The sequence below is a fragment of the Geotrypetes seraphini genome, chromosome 1 (assembly GCF_902459505.1).
Source record: "Geotrypetes seraphini chromosome 1, aGeoSer1.1, whole genome shotgun sequence".
Classification (NCBI taxonomy): domain Eukaryota; kingdom Metazoa; phylum Chordata; class Amphibia; order Gymnophiona; family Dermophiidae; genus Geotrypetes; species Geotrypetes seraphini.
Genome location: NC_047084.1, coordinates 528,036,520 through 528,051,845, shown reverse-complemented (window position 1 = coordinate 528,051,845; position 15,326 = coordinate 528,036,520). Strand labels below are relative to the sequence as shown.

The 15,326-nt window shown below is 39.6% G+C and overlaps 1 long non-coding RNA gene across 1 annotated transcript in view; it reads left to right on the top strand.

The window, feature by feature from the left end:
- The window catches only part of LOC117367115, a 74,927-nt gene extending 63,853 nt beyond the window's left edge, over positions 1–11,074 (top strand). The window contains exon 5 of the long non-coding RNA XR_004540704.1: positions 11,018–11,074. This is a non-coding gene — a long non-coding RNA (uncharacterized LOC117367115). The remainder of the gene's footprint in view (positions 1–11,017) is intronic.
- Positions 11,075–15,326: the final 4,252 nt, after the last annotated feature.

Below are 15,326 nucleotides of genomic sequence, written 5' to 3'. Positions count from 1 at the left end.
AAACGCCTTAAAGTATTATCACCCTGAGTGGCATAGATAATCAATACATCATAATATATAATATTCTACTCAATTTTGGAGCTGCATCTAAGAGTCATATTATATGACACCTACTCTTAATTCTCTATTCAGGAAAAGGCCTCAGAATTGGAGCCTACGCACAGTCTTATCATCGACTGAAAGGTCAGCGTAGTTTTTATTGCTCCATGCCCCAGTCATTGGCCAAAAAACCTGAAATCTATATTTATTCAATAGAGGAACCTGCCTTCTCTACTTTCACAGGGTCTGGCAGATTACCCTGGCTTAGGCTGGGAAGTTGCTCCTTGGGGAGAAACTTGTTCCTCTTCCCTAACCTCTCCAACAGCCTAGTCAAAAGTACAGGTCCTAACATGCTTGCTCTCTAGCCTGTGGCTCTCTTGGGCTCCCCCGGTGAATTTGCAGTTCCAACCCAAGAGGAGCAAATGGAGTTCCAGGAAATGCTGATTCCAGAGGAGCTAGAAGTGATAGACATAGGTTTGGCTTCTAAGCATTACTGAATACAAGAGATATTGCTGGAGATGTACCAGCAAACGACTCAGTGCTTCAGTTCCCGAAGAAGGGAGTTACCTTTGAAATGGAGTTCTGTTGAACTTTAAAACAGCATGTGGAACCGTTGTGGTTAACAGTTCATGCTTTCATTTCAGCAAGATGTCCGGATGCTTTAATATTGGCCCTGAAGCAGCGGTTAAAGAATAACACCCGCAAAACGCTGTCCGCGTTGGCATTCTAGAACAAACACTGAATGGCATTGTAGAACAAACATTGATTGAGATAAGTAATCAATTGTCAAATGTTTTTCAAATCAATGGATCAGTGCATCTCTAGTAGTTTGAAATGCTGAATGATATTTTAAGATATAGTTTAAGTTATAAAAAATAAGAAAAAAATAAAAATTAAGACGTTAAGATTAAATATAGATTTCAGGTTTTATAGCCAATGACTGGAGCATGGAGCAGTAAAAACTACGCTGACCTTTCAGTCAATGATAAGACTGTGCATAGGCTCCAATTCTGAGGCCTTTTCCTGAATAGAGAATTAAGAGTAGGTGTCATATGTAATATGACTCTATAGATGCACCTCCAAAATTGAGTGGAATCCTATATAATAAAACCCTAGCCGCGCATGCGCACTTACCTGCGTGCTTCCGTGATCTCTGATCTGTGATCAGTAGGTCCATGGCCAGCAGGAGTGTGGATGCGGCAGCCAAAGCGGAGAAACACAGCACAGCCGGCGACTCCCCTCCTCCCGCCCTCACTCACCGCCAAAACCTCCTCCTTCTCGCCGGCTCACCCGCGTTTCAATTAAGAGAAAAGTGCTGCACCGCGCTAACGCTGGCCTCGCCGTCTTGTCCACTGCGGCCCGCCCTCTCTGACTACTTCCTGTTTCCGCTAGGGTTGGCCGCAGTGGATAGAAGACGCCGAAGCCAGCAGTAGCGCGGTGCAGCGCTTTTCTCTCAAGTTCAACGCAGCGGCTGGGAAGGGGGCGGCGGGAAATGCTGCTGCTGCACAGGAAAGGCCGGGAAATGCTGCTGCTGCACAGGGAAGTGTGTGTGTGTGGGGGGGGGTGGGGAGAAATGCTGCTTCTGCACAGAAAGCTGGTGGGACCTCTCTGAGATCACAGGATATAAAACTCTCCTCCTTGCTATCAGTTAGGAGGAAACCTACAGAGAAAATCAGCACAGCTTGCAAACATACTGCTATCTTGGATTAGTCTGTAAGCACTTTGTAACCTCCGATCTTTATTCAAAGCTAAGATGTTATTTTCACAATAAATCTTGCTTCGGGTAGAAAATTCCCAATAAGTTTTGCCCCTGCCTTATGTGCAGATACTTTTGCAAGAAAAAATAATATGGCGGTATATCAATTTTTTATAAATAAATAGAATATAAGTAGAATTGAAAATATGATCTAGGAAAATTCACCTCCTCCCTTAACCCTTTAATTGACAGATGGTGAAATAGTTGCTTTAAGTAGCTTGATGTTGAACGAGAGCAACAATGCCAAGTAAACAGGCATAAGAGCCATAAAAGATATGTGTTGCTTCTAAGCAACAATGCCAAATAAACTTCCAAAGAATGCCAAACAAACTTCCAAGAATGTCTCCTCTAAATGTGACTACAAATACATGTTTTATGAAACAGTGTGCATTGTCACATTAAAGAAGGTCGTATTATAGATATCCCATTTACATTGATAAAATGCTATTGACCACATAAATGGCTCTAAAACTGTACTCTGTATGTCTAATATATCAGCTTTTTATTTTATGGATATTAATTTACAATTTTAGAAAATTTAGAGAAAAATCAATATGTTTTTTACACAATTAGATTGAATATTCAAGCAGCACAATTTACTATATAGGACTTTCAGAAAGGAAAAGTCTGCATTCACCATAATTTACTGGCAATGATGCAGCGAGCAGTTTTATGCTACTGATTATTATCACGAGATAATCATCTCACTGATGTGTTTGTGAGATACCTGAGGAGCTAAGCATCTGTAATCATACTTACTGGTGATTATCTAATGACAGTGACACTCATAGTACTTCAAGATGCTATAAATAAATTTATTGCACAAATAATGATTAAGATGATAAAGCAATGAACATTTTTTCTAAACAATATCTATTTCTTTGCACAAATATATGGATAATTTACCATTAAAGAGATAGCAGGAGTGCTTCTTTAGTTCATTGATTACTAGGAAGCAATTCATATATGATATTGTACTTAGGGAGACAGCTTCCTAATTGTGTGACGAGGGTAGGAGGTGCCCGGGGCAGTGGTGCCCCCATGTCCTCCTCTCAGCCCCTCACGCCATACTCGCACCCTCCCTTAACCCCTGTGCCTTTTTAAATCTTCACCAGCACGAGCAATTCCTCTGGCCTGCTGCTCACGTCAGCACTAGCTTTCCCTCTGATGTCCCTTCCTGGTTCTGTGAGCAAGAAGTGATTTCAGAGGGAAACTAGTAGGCTGGAGTGAGCAGCAGGTAAAGGGGTGAGAGAAGGGAGGGTGCAAGTGTGGCATGGGGGCAGAGAGGTGCCAGCCCCCCCCCCCACACCAAAACAGTGCCCAGGGCAGTCCGCCCCCCCTTCCCTTACTAAGCCACTGCTGCTTCCCAATAAATTGGACAAACTGTTTGACAATAGAACATGTATTATAATTCTTTAACCGAGAATATAATGTAAGTATATGGTCAGTAGAATTTTTCTTTTTTATTGGACTTGCATCTAGAGTGTATAAAAGCCATATTCAAGTCCAATTTGGCTCCTGGGTTCATTAACAAGGCAATCAAGATAGATGCACTGCATCATCCTTATGTCCTTCCAACAGATCTGAGTTTTCCCCTTCCATTTCATAAATAAGAGTTCATTTGAAGATAGGAAAATTAAAATCTGTTCAGCTCCATTATTAAGAATCCTTTTTATTCATAAATGATTTGTAGAATTTCTTGATTTTTCCAGTTACTTATTTTCTGCACTGAAAATTATAAGCAAACCCCATCAAATATGAAGGAGCTCATGCTGGAAGCACATAGACATGTAAATAGTAACATTTAGACATCTAGATGATAAACATGTCCAGATGATGATTTTAGAAAACTGCTATTTGGGCATGTATGCTCCCAGCATGCATAGATTTAAAACAGAATGAGAAGGGAATCGTGGTGGTGGTAAAGTTTGGATATGAGTCAAGCATAGATGTGGACTTCCCATAGTACTACTGGTAGTTACAACTCTCCCCCGCCCCCCTCTACACACTCACACATACCCTCTGCTGAACCAACCAACAGCACTATACCCACTGACCACCATCCCCCAAACCAAGAACAACACCTCAAACATCCTTCTATCCTCCCCTCGATTCCTTAAAATCTTACCTGGAACTCTTCCTAGTAACTAGTTGGGAAAGAACAATCCCCAGTCACTCCTGCCTCATTGGACTCCTGAATCAAAATGGAACCTCTGACCTCTAGTGGAAGTCTTCAGATACTATTGCTAAGAGGACAAGTTGTCAAATAATGTCTACACGCATCTGCCTCTTTTTGAGTATTGGAAGCAGGTCCTCTAAAGCTGTATACAGCAGTTCATCTTGAAAATATGTAGTTAAAGCAAGCCACACTGCATTCTTTAAAAATCCATAATGTATTGCATTAGAAATGTAAGAAGGCTGGTGAAAAGATATTAGTCATTCTAAGTGAACCTTCAGCCAATACCTCCAATTGCAACCAAGAAACTGAAAATTAAACAGAACAATTGTAATAGAAATATAGAAACATTATGGTAGCTGAAGGCCAAATGGCCCATCCAGTCTGCCCATCTGCAGCATCCACTATCTCCTCCTCTCCCTAAGAGATCCCAAGTGTGTCCCACTCTTTCTTGAATTCAGACACAGTCTGTGAAGGGGCATTTTCGATAGGACGTCTAATTCTGAAGTTGGACATTTTGGGTAATACATTCACAAACCCAGTACAGAAAATGTCCATTTTCAAAGCTGCCAGACATCTAACTTTTATTTTTGAAAATGATCTAGGTATAAGTTTTGGTCTTTAGGACTTCTACCTTTTTTGGCCATTTTCAAAAATAAAAACATCCACGTGAAAATCGCCCAAAAGCAAGTTTTTGTAGATGTACCCAACTGCCTTGCCTAATTGCGGCAGAGAAATTTCCATCAGCTGAGCTGGTTTCAGGGATTCCTGCCAACTCAGCTGATGGGGATTCCACCTGCCAGGATTAGCTGGAGCCCTACACCCCTCCCACCCCCAACATCTTCCACATTATATGGCTCAAATAAACTGTTTCTTTCTATGAACCTAGCACTTGTGTGTAACACATTAATCTTTTCTGGGTATCCACACACAGCCAAGTGCTTCTTCAATCCATGTGCTTGACATTTGTATTCTTGTACATCTGAACAAATCCTTCTGTATCTTAAAAATTGAGAGAATAGTAAGCTTTATTTTAAAGCATTCGGATGACAGCTACTATATTCTAAAAACATATTTCTGTCTATACTTTTATTGACTATTGTACTGCTGAATGAATCCATGTTCTTAACAATTTTAATGCCTAAAAAAATATATCTCTGAAGGTTGTTTGGTTGGGGCAAACTTGATCTTAGAATGACGCCCATTCAACCATTGAAAAATTTATTCAGCTCCGGAGCCCACCCTGAGATAAAAGATGTCATCAATGTATCTAACCCAGACATGGGCAACTCCGGTCCTCGAGGGCAGGAATCCAATCGGGTTTTCAGGATTTCCCCAATGAATATGCATGTGATCTATTTGCATGCACTGTTTTCAATGCATATTCATTGGGGTTATCCAGAAAACCCAATTGGATTCCGGCCCTCAAGGACCGAAGTTGCCCACCCCTGATATTCTAGTCTAACCATAGTCTAAGCAAAGGTTTAAAGGGATTATCTGTTAACCATTGTTTCTCAAATGCTTGCATGAATAGATTGTTTACAGAGGGGACCATTGTTGCCTCCATGACAACCCCTGAGATTTGTATAAAAAATGTGCACCATATTTTAAAAAAATATTTTTCATGGCCAAAGCTGCTAACTCTGTTATAAAGGATGTGGTAAACCATTCTCCTAGATGCATCTTCCTATAAATATTCTGTGAGGATATCAAGTGCTTCATCAATATATATTAGGATTGAACATCCGAAGTCACAAGATAAGTGATCTCACTCACATGATCAATTGCAGCTAATTTTGTCAAGCAATCCTTGGAGTCTTTAATGTAAGAAAACCCTAGTGTGACCTTCAAGTTTCAAGTTTAATAAGGTTTTTGATTGATCGCTTAATCATATTTCAAAGCGATAAACATAATAAAATTACAATATTTAGGGAACAATACAATACTTAACAAAAATTGAGTCTTAAAGGACTATTAACAAACTTAACAAACTTTTAAGAAGTAGTCCACAAAAGTGGACAGAGGTTCCAAAAGAGAGACCCTGCTCAAGATAATAGGTTTCCCTGGGTAACAGAATACTGGAACCTTTCAAAATTTAACATTAAAAAAAGAAAATTCTTGTGTTGTCAAAAAACCTTTGTCCAGACCTTCCTGTGTAATGCTTTACAGTATTTGATTTTAACTGATCATTGGGATCTGTTGGTAATTCTACATAATCGGTTGTGACATTTAATTGTTGCATGTTCAGTTATGTAATCAGTCCTATTCAATAGGACAATCGCACCTCCTTTATCAGCACGGCATATGATGATGTTATTGTTGGACTTCAGGTGAAGTAACGCCTAATGTTCTTCCTTAGTATAGTTAAAACTTGCAATATATTTTCTTGTGTTGAAAAGAATGTAAATCTTTAAGCTCTAGCTGTTTATATGTTTCAACTGTTCCACTTAATGGAGTTGGTGGGCTCCATTTTGATTTATTTCTCACTATTGATGTCATTGATCCTCTAATTTGAATGTTAGAAGTCTGAAGAAAATATTCTTTCATATGTAAAGCATGAAAAAAAATGTCTGTCTACCCTAGCTTGAAAAAATTATAGACCTTTTTGGGGGACAAAAGATCGTTCTTTATGTAGGGCCTGCCTTTCTATTGGAGAAAGGTTATAAGTAGATAAATTATTCACTGTATCTAAATATGCTGATTCTGAGACCTAGTTACTGGGCGTCCTTGTCTGCCGGGATTTCGCCCCCTGCCCCATCCTCTGTGAGGTCTGATGTTTCTTCTGTCTAAAAAAATCACCTGAACTTGACCCAGAGGTATCAGAGGGAAAGTAAGAATCTACTTTAGAACCTTGAGGTGTCTTGTAGGCCTTCTGTATGTGATATTCAGATTTAACCACTGATTTCTTATAGTCATCTTCATCCTTATATTTCTTTATTTGATGTAAATCTGCTTTAAAGGAGGCAATCCTTTTCTGTGTGTCCCTCAAACAGTCATCTGGGCTTTCAAATCATCAGGCTTAATGTTGAACTCCTTCTGTAGGGACTCAACAGTTTCTCTGGTCTTTTCAATCATTAAAATCATTATGTCCAGGGAGCATTTATTCAACATTGAAGCCCATTTTTGTAAAAATGTTTTATCGTCCAGAAAAATATGAGGATCTTTGGCTATCCTAAGGCCTCTAGGTATAAACTCTTTTTTTGCAGTATTCTAACAGGGTGGTTCCATTGAGAATATTGACCATTTAAACCTATTTTCTGTCTTTTAATCAGTTCTTAATCCATAATAGGATGTTACCTTCTATCCCATGACTCTCTAATTTCCTCAGAAGTCTTTGATAAGGTACTTTGTCAAATGCCTTTTGAAAATCTAGATACATAATATCAACTGGCTCACCTTTTTCCATATGTTTATTCACCCCTTCAAAGAAATGTAGCAGATTGGTGAGGCAAAATTTCCTTTGACAAAATCCAAGTTGGCTTTGTCTCATTAATCCATGCTTATGTATAGGCTCCATAATTTTGTTCTTTATAATAGTCTGTACCATTTTGGCAGGCACTGAAATCAGACTCGCCAGTCTATAATTTCCCAAATCGCCCCTGGAACCCTTTTTAAAAAATTACATTATGTTGGCCACTCTCCAGGCTTCTGGTACCATGCTAGATTTTAAAGATAAATTAAAAATTACTAACAATAGCTCTTGAAGTTCATTTTTCAATTCTATCATTATTCAGGAATGTAGACCATTCAGTCCAGGTGATTTGCTTTTCTTCTCTTTGTCAACTTGCCCCATTACATTTTTCAGTGTTACAGAGATTTGTTTCAGTTTTTCTGACTCATCAGCATTGAATACCATTTCTAGCACTGGTATCTCCTCCACATCTTCTTTGGTGAAGACCAAAACAAAGAATTAATTTAATCTCTCTACTATGGCCTTGTCTTTCCTGAGTGTCCCTTTTACCCCTTAGTCATCTAGTGGTCTTACCGGCTTCCTATTTCTAATATACCTACAAAGTTATGTGTTTTTACCTCCAGCACAATCTTCTGTTCAATATCTCTCTGCCTTCCTTATCAGCACCTTGCATTTGACTTGCTATTCATTATGCCGTTTTCTATCATTTCAGTTGGATCCTTCTTCCACTTTCTGAAGTATTTTCTTTTAGCCTTAATAGTTTCCTTTACTTCACTTGTTAACCACGCTTGATGGCGTTTGGCCTTCCTTTCTCCTTTTTAATACACGGAATGTGGTTTGGGTTCCCAGAATGGTATTTTTGGATAACATCCATGCCTGATGTAAATTTTTTGGCCTTTGCATCTGCTCCTCTAAGTTCTTTTTGACCATTCTCTTCATGTTGGATTTCCTGTGTGTACTTCAAAGATTAAATCAAATATGATCATGTTATGATCATTGTTATCCAAATGGCCCCAGCACCATTACTTCCTGCACCAAACCAGGTGCTCCACTAAGGACTAGGTCTACAATTGTTTAGCCTTTTGGTTCCTGAATCAGCTGCTTCATAAAGCAGTCTTTGATTTCATCAAGGAATTTTATCTCCCTAGAATGCCTCCCTTGGTTCAGGTAGCTCAAGGACTTTCAAACTGTTAAGGGATGATGGTTTCAGAAGGCTATCAGCAGTGTTGTGCTAGTTATTCTTCAAAAGTAATTAATTACAATTGTTATTTTTCAGCTTAATAAGTTACAGTAACTAAATTACTCACTTAGGAAATTAATTGATTGCTGATTAGTTACCTGATTAGAGTAACTCATTGTTTTTCCTATCTTGGTACCACATCCAAGAATACTTATGGTAAAAGACTTGTGGTACATGAAGAGATAAAATATCTCTCTTATACACAACCCCAATGTGAATATTATATAACTTCTCCTGAATGATTATTTCAAGGAGGTTTGACCAGGTCGTGCCAACCACATCCTCTTCTACATCATGTTATTTTATGATAGTTACTTTTCAAAAGTAATTAATTAGACTTACTGGGATAGTGAATAGGTAGTTAACTACTTTGCCCCCTTTTATAAAACCGTAGCATGGTTTTTAGCACTGGCTGTGGTGGTAACAGTTCCAACACTCTGGCTGCGGTGGTAACAGCTCCAATGCTCATAGAATTCTGGTGCTAAAAACCATGCTATAGTTTTGTAAAAGGGAGGATTATTGATTACTGCAAAAAAGTACATAACTACAGTAATTAATTACTAGAAACTCTATATCACACTACACTCTCTTTGGGACCTGCTCCAGTTGGGGTTTAGAAGCTGCATATTGGGCAACAGCAAGGAATACAGTACTCCCCTGAAATTCACAGGGGTTTAGGGCAAATGCGGTTTAGGAGCTGATCGAAGGCAGGAGAGGGCAGCTGGGGCACCGGCGGGTGCTGAAAATCATTACCAGTATTTTCCGACCTCCTCTTCCTGGTACTAAAGTCAGGCTACACCAATCAGGAGCTGCTTAGACACGCAAGATAGCGTGTCAAAGCAGCTCCTGATTGGTGTAATCATGACTTTAGTACCAGGAATAGGCGGTCAGAAATTATCACAAATTACTGTGTCCGCAATTCGGAGGGGTTTACTGTACTTGTTAACTAAAAAATATAAGATGGATTTTATTTACAGCAACTGCCTCAGTACATGCTTGAAATACTCTGGTGCTCCACAGAATGAAACTGCACTTTTATCTATGAAGTAGACAACTTGGAAAGGAAAGAGAAAAAACATTAGTTTTCTGCAAGTCACATAACCATGCTGTTGTTTTCAGCAAAATCTAACAGAGATTTGGATAAGGTCAGAGAAAGTGACCTGTCACCCCATATAAATGCATTGCCACCAGTTCTCTTTCTTATTCATTGCAGAGATATAGCTAAAGACAAGCATAACCTTCCCAGAATAGTACACGTATTGGCATAGAGAAGATATATTAATAACAACTGACATCTATGCACTTGCCTTGGTAAAATCAAAAGGTCTGTTTTAAATGTGATATGCACTCAATATTCTCCAGATTAAGTCTTCATATTGCCATATAAATCTGATAGCTGATAAGATAGGTGCTCAATAATTTATCTACCCGAGTATGAAAAAAAGCAGTAAACGTGTTGAAACAAGTCTGTGCATGTTGTGACATGTCTCAAGATTGTCAGGAGAGTCCAGTGGTGTAGTAAGGGGGGAGGGGCAGGGGGGTAGGTCAGCGTCTTAGTGAGGGCACCAGCACCCTCCTCCTCTCTGTTCCCCCACTCCTCCCCCCGCCACATGTGCCTTCACTCCCATCCCCCCACCCCCACCGTACCTCTGTCTCTTCACTGGCACAAGCAGCAACTTCAACCTGCTGCATGCACCAGTGTTGGCTCTCCCTCTTATGTCACTTCCAGGTCTCGTGCCTAGAAAGAGACATCAGACTGAGAGCCGACACCAATGCGGGCAGTGATTTGGCGATGCTACTTGCACCGGAGAAGTTAAAAGAGGTACAGTGTAGGGAAGGGGTACTTGTACAGCAGAGGGGTTAGGGAAGGAATCAAAGGGGGCAGAGAAGAGGGCAGGGGAGGGTGACATCACCCAGGGCACCTGTCACCCTCACTACACCACTGGGAGAGTCCTCATATGAATCAAGTAAGAAACTGCTAGATTTGGAACACTGTTCAGTGATAAAATTTATCACAGATGAAGGGGAAAAGCCAAAGAAGATCCATGAATGCATGTCTGCAGTTTATGGTGAGTCTACAAAGTACAATTTTGGAGCAAGCAGTTTAAGTGGGGTAGAGAGTTCCTTGATGATGCCCCTCACACGGAATGGCCTGTGCAAGGATTTAATTTTGTCAGACAGACAAATTAAGGTTTCACAAATAGTTGAAGAAATGGGCATCTTGGCAGATAGAGTTTGGAAAATAATTCATAAAAAGTTGGGCATGTCCAAAGTTAGTGCAAGATGGGTTCCAAGAATGCTGACGCCATGTCAGAAAGCCACGAGGCTCCAGTACTGTCAGGAGAACTAGGAAATGATCCGTAAAGATCAAATGAATTTTTTTTCATCATTTAGGGACTATAGAAGAGACTTGGGTCTATCACAGAGATCCTGAGTCCAAAATGGAGTCAATGCAGTGGAAGCACAAGTCATCCCCCATCTCCCCAAAAAGTTCAAGACAGAAAAATCTACAGGAAAAGTCATGGCAACTATCTTCTGGAATGATGAAGGACTTTTACTTCTGGAGTTCATGACACACAAGACAACCATAACTAGGAAGAGTTATGCCAACACAATGATTGTTTTCTGGGAGTCAATCAAGGAGAAAAGATGAGGAAAACTCGCAGGAGGTATGCTGCTTCTTCACGACAATATGCTGGTACACATGTCATGACAATCACAGGCTGCCATCCAAGAATGTGGGTTTCAGCAGCTAAACCATCCACCCTACAGTCCTGATCTGGCTCCCTCGGATTAATTTCCTGTTCTGAGTTTTGAAGAATTCTCTCCATGGACAGCAATTTTCAAGTGAAGACAACAAGGAAATGGTGATGTCCTGGTTTGAAGGTCAAATAAAATAATTATTTTTAAAGGGGTTAAAGTCAATGCAGGAAAAAGTGGATGAAGTGTTTGGAGCTGTCAGGGGACTATATTCTTTCCTACTGAGGTAAATAATTATTTCCTACTGAGGTAGATAAATCATCTATCTATCTAATCTATCTAACATGTCCGTTGATATAATGGTAGAGGTTTATGCAAATTCTATACCATTGGCAGTACGTTTGCATTATGCCTCATTGTCATCACTCTGACACTGAATCAGCAGCAGGGAAGATCATGTTTTTCTTCTCATGTCACAATCTGCATTAACATACTATTTCAGTAGTTGTCAGCAGGCAGAGACCTTTCCAGCCCCTTGTCTGTTCAGTTATTTCTACAAAGAGCTTAGAGCTGCTGTCACTGATGGTCGTATTTAGAAAAATATAGCACAGTGTGATTTTAGAAGAATCATTGGAGGGGGGAGGGGGGTAAGAAGCAGGATTTAAGTAGGAAGAAAAAGGGATGGAAAACAGATAAGAGGGAAAGAGAAAAGGGGAGAAAGAAGGTATGATCAGGGAAGGGAGAACAGGGCAGCATAATAGGAAAAGGCATGAAAGGTACATAAATTGAATAGGATGAAGAGACATTGAGAGGGAGCAGAAATAAACAATATGAAAAAAACAAAACAAGGAAATGGAAATGAAGTAATAAATAAAAATCCAAAAGAAAATAACCATCCCTATAAAACATGACCCCTCCCCCCCCCTTTTTAACAAGCTGTGCTAGAGGTTTATAGCGTGGGCCAGCGAACTACATGCTCAGACTTGAGGAATCCTATGAGCATCGGAGCATTTCCCATGCCAGCTCACGCTAAAAACCTGTAGCACAGCTTGATAAAAGGGGCCCATAGTTTGTGAAAATCTTTTATTAATTCAAAAATATCAATATAAACATTAGCTTCACATATAAAGATATGTGCAAATATTTCATAAAGGCGGCCTTTTAATAAGCTGTGCTAAAAAGTGGCCTGGGCTATTTTGTAACGTGTGGGTTTCACATGCGCTGAGGGCACTTTTAGCACTATCCCTCTCTTTTACAAAGCCGCATTAGCGTTTTGGGCACCGACCATGGCGGTTAACAGCTCGGAATTCTTTGAGCGTCGGAACTGTTACCATGGCAGCTGGCACTAAACATTTATGACTCACAACAAAATATGAGAAAATAGTAACCTCAAAAAGTAGTGCTCAGGAAACCTTACACACTCCAATGGGAATTCAGATTCCACTGTACTCAGAACAAGTCAGTGGTGTTGGAATTCTTCACCATTCCCTTTACATGGAGAGTGAAAAATATTTTTTGTGGAGATACATTTTTGTTCTTTTTTTCTCTTTATTACATCCTTGTATATTCTACATCCCAATAACTTATAATAGCTTGAAAAGCATATATATCGAAAAGGAATTAAAAGTGTATCACTTAGCTTAAGATCCTTATCGGTTCCCCTTCCCTTTTTTTTTTTTTTTTTTTTGGGAAGGGGAACCGATAAGGATCTTAAGCTAAGTGATACACTTTTAATTCCTTTTCGATATATATGCTTTTCAAGCTATTATAAGTTATTGGGATGTAGAATATACAAGGATGTAATAAAGAGAAAAAAAGAACAAAAATGTATCTCCACAAAAAATATTTTTCACTCTCCATGTAAAGGGAATGGTGAAGAATTCCAACACCACTGACTTGTTCTGAGTACAGTGGAATCTGAATTCCCATTGGAGTGTGTAAGGTTTCCTGAGCACTACTTTTTGAGCTGGCACTAAAAACACTAGCATGGCTTTGTAAAGGAAGGGGTATGTTTCCTATTAATGGACATGTGCTAATTTCCCTATTAGCGTGTCAGCCCTTAACACCACATGCTAGCCACACACGAATCGGTTAGCACACAGTAATGTAGCTGTGCTAACCGATTCGTGCAGGGCCCACTAACTCTCCGCCTCCAAACATGCTGCCAGCATTAAATAATAAAACCTATATTTAGCATGCCTGAGTACGCTCCGTGATAGTGGATTTTAACCTACAATAAGCAGCTTAGTAAAAGGGCCTCTAAATGCTGTTTAATGTTGAAGACTGTTAGTTTGCTGAAGAATTTGTTATTGTGATTTGCAAACAGTATTACTCAATAATGCAATAGGTTGTCCCAATGAATAACCTAAAAACAAGGTAGATAGTAAAGTGTATGAAGAAAAAAGAACTAGAGAGAATAGGGGGAAAAAACCACAAACCAAATTATAGTTAGCAGTATTCAGATAGCAACCAAAAAACATTTTTTTCCCAATTTTGACTGAATCCAATCTGCAGCTGAAATTCGGCACTATTTTTCAACAAAACCAAAATGGACCCTGCCCTTAAACCATACACTACAATCCTTCACTCCCTCATTCCTCACCCCTGACTTACCCATAATCCCACTCCCAACTCACCCCGGGCCTAGCTTAGGTCCCTGGTAGCTAGTCAGGACAGGAACTATGCCATCCTGCCCATGCTATCTCTGCTGTCAAAATGGTTTCTATGAACCTCAGCAGCAGTCTCATGACATTGCCAATAGAGGTCCATTTTGGGATTGAAGCCAACATGGGCAGAAGCAACTGGGGATCATTCGTGCCTATGCCAGCTCCAATCTCAACACGGCTGTTGTGACTTCCAGCACCAGTCTAAAGAGAATTTTGTTGGGGCTCACAGCAGTAACTCTGATAGCATTAGGGTGACCAACTGTTGGCCATGAATTTAAGGGAGATTTAGTCATGACCAATTTTTTGCGGTGCAGCACCACTCTAGCAAATCTTCATGGAATGAATAATATTAAAACAATTATTTTACATTGTATATAATATACAGGTCATAAATAGAATAAAAATTTATAAATTTGCATGTTTCTTACTCCTAACCTATATGTATTTGTCTGCTGATGCTGCAGAACTTAGTCGGAAGGATTAAAAAAAATTAGCTCAGCTCTCTAATAAGCGAGTTCCTGGGAAATATGGGAGAGTTGGTCACCCTAGATGGCATGGACAGGAACAACTAGGGATTGTTTCTGTCCCAACTAGCTATGAGACCACTAGGGACTCTAAAATAGGACCGTGAAAGGGGTTCTTACAGATAAGTCGGGGGAAAGGAGGAGACAAAGAGAATGAGACTATTTAGGGGGAGGAAGCAAGAAGGAGGGGGTCACACCATTTTTTGGATTTTGGGCTAGTTTCAAAACTGAAACTAAAATTCAATTGGTCTCTAATGTGGGGTTGATTGAATGGAATCCTATCTAGGAGAGCAGAGAAATGTCATGCCGAACAATGAAATCCTAGTGAAAGGTCACTTGGACACACAAAGTCAGAGGCGTGAAGAAAGTACAAGAAATTTATTACGGTATATCGGACTCTAGTGCAGTTAATAGCCTGCCTACTAGAGTGTCAGAAACAGGAAATACACGGACTTTTATGCCCTTTTTGCAAACTAATATATGCAAAAACTACAATTTTCATTTGTTACTTCTATAACTTTTCTACAATTATTATTGGTCCTAAGCTCACACTAGCAGGTCACTTATCTAACTCTTACAGTTCTAAATGTTAAATGTACAGAAGGGCAGGGTACATCATGGCTCAAACTCTTATCTATTTAGCTTACAATGTGGTAAGGCAGGGACATACATTTCAGGCAGATGAAGTCAATAGATTATACACTTTCTTCAGCTATGTAGGCCAGAGCAATATTTTAAACAACAGTTAACTATTTCATGACCCTACACTAGTACCTTCAAAACATTAATAGCAATTACAAAGTTTGCATAAAT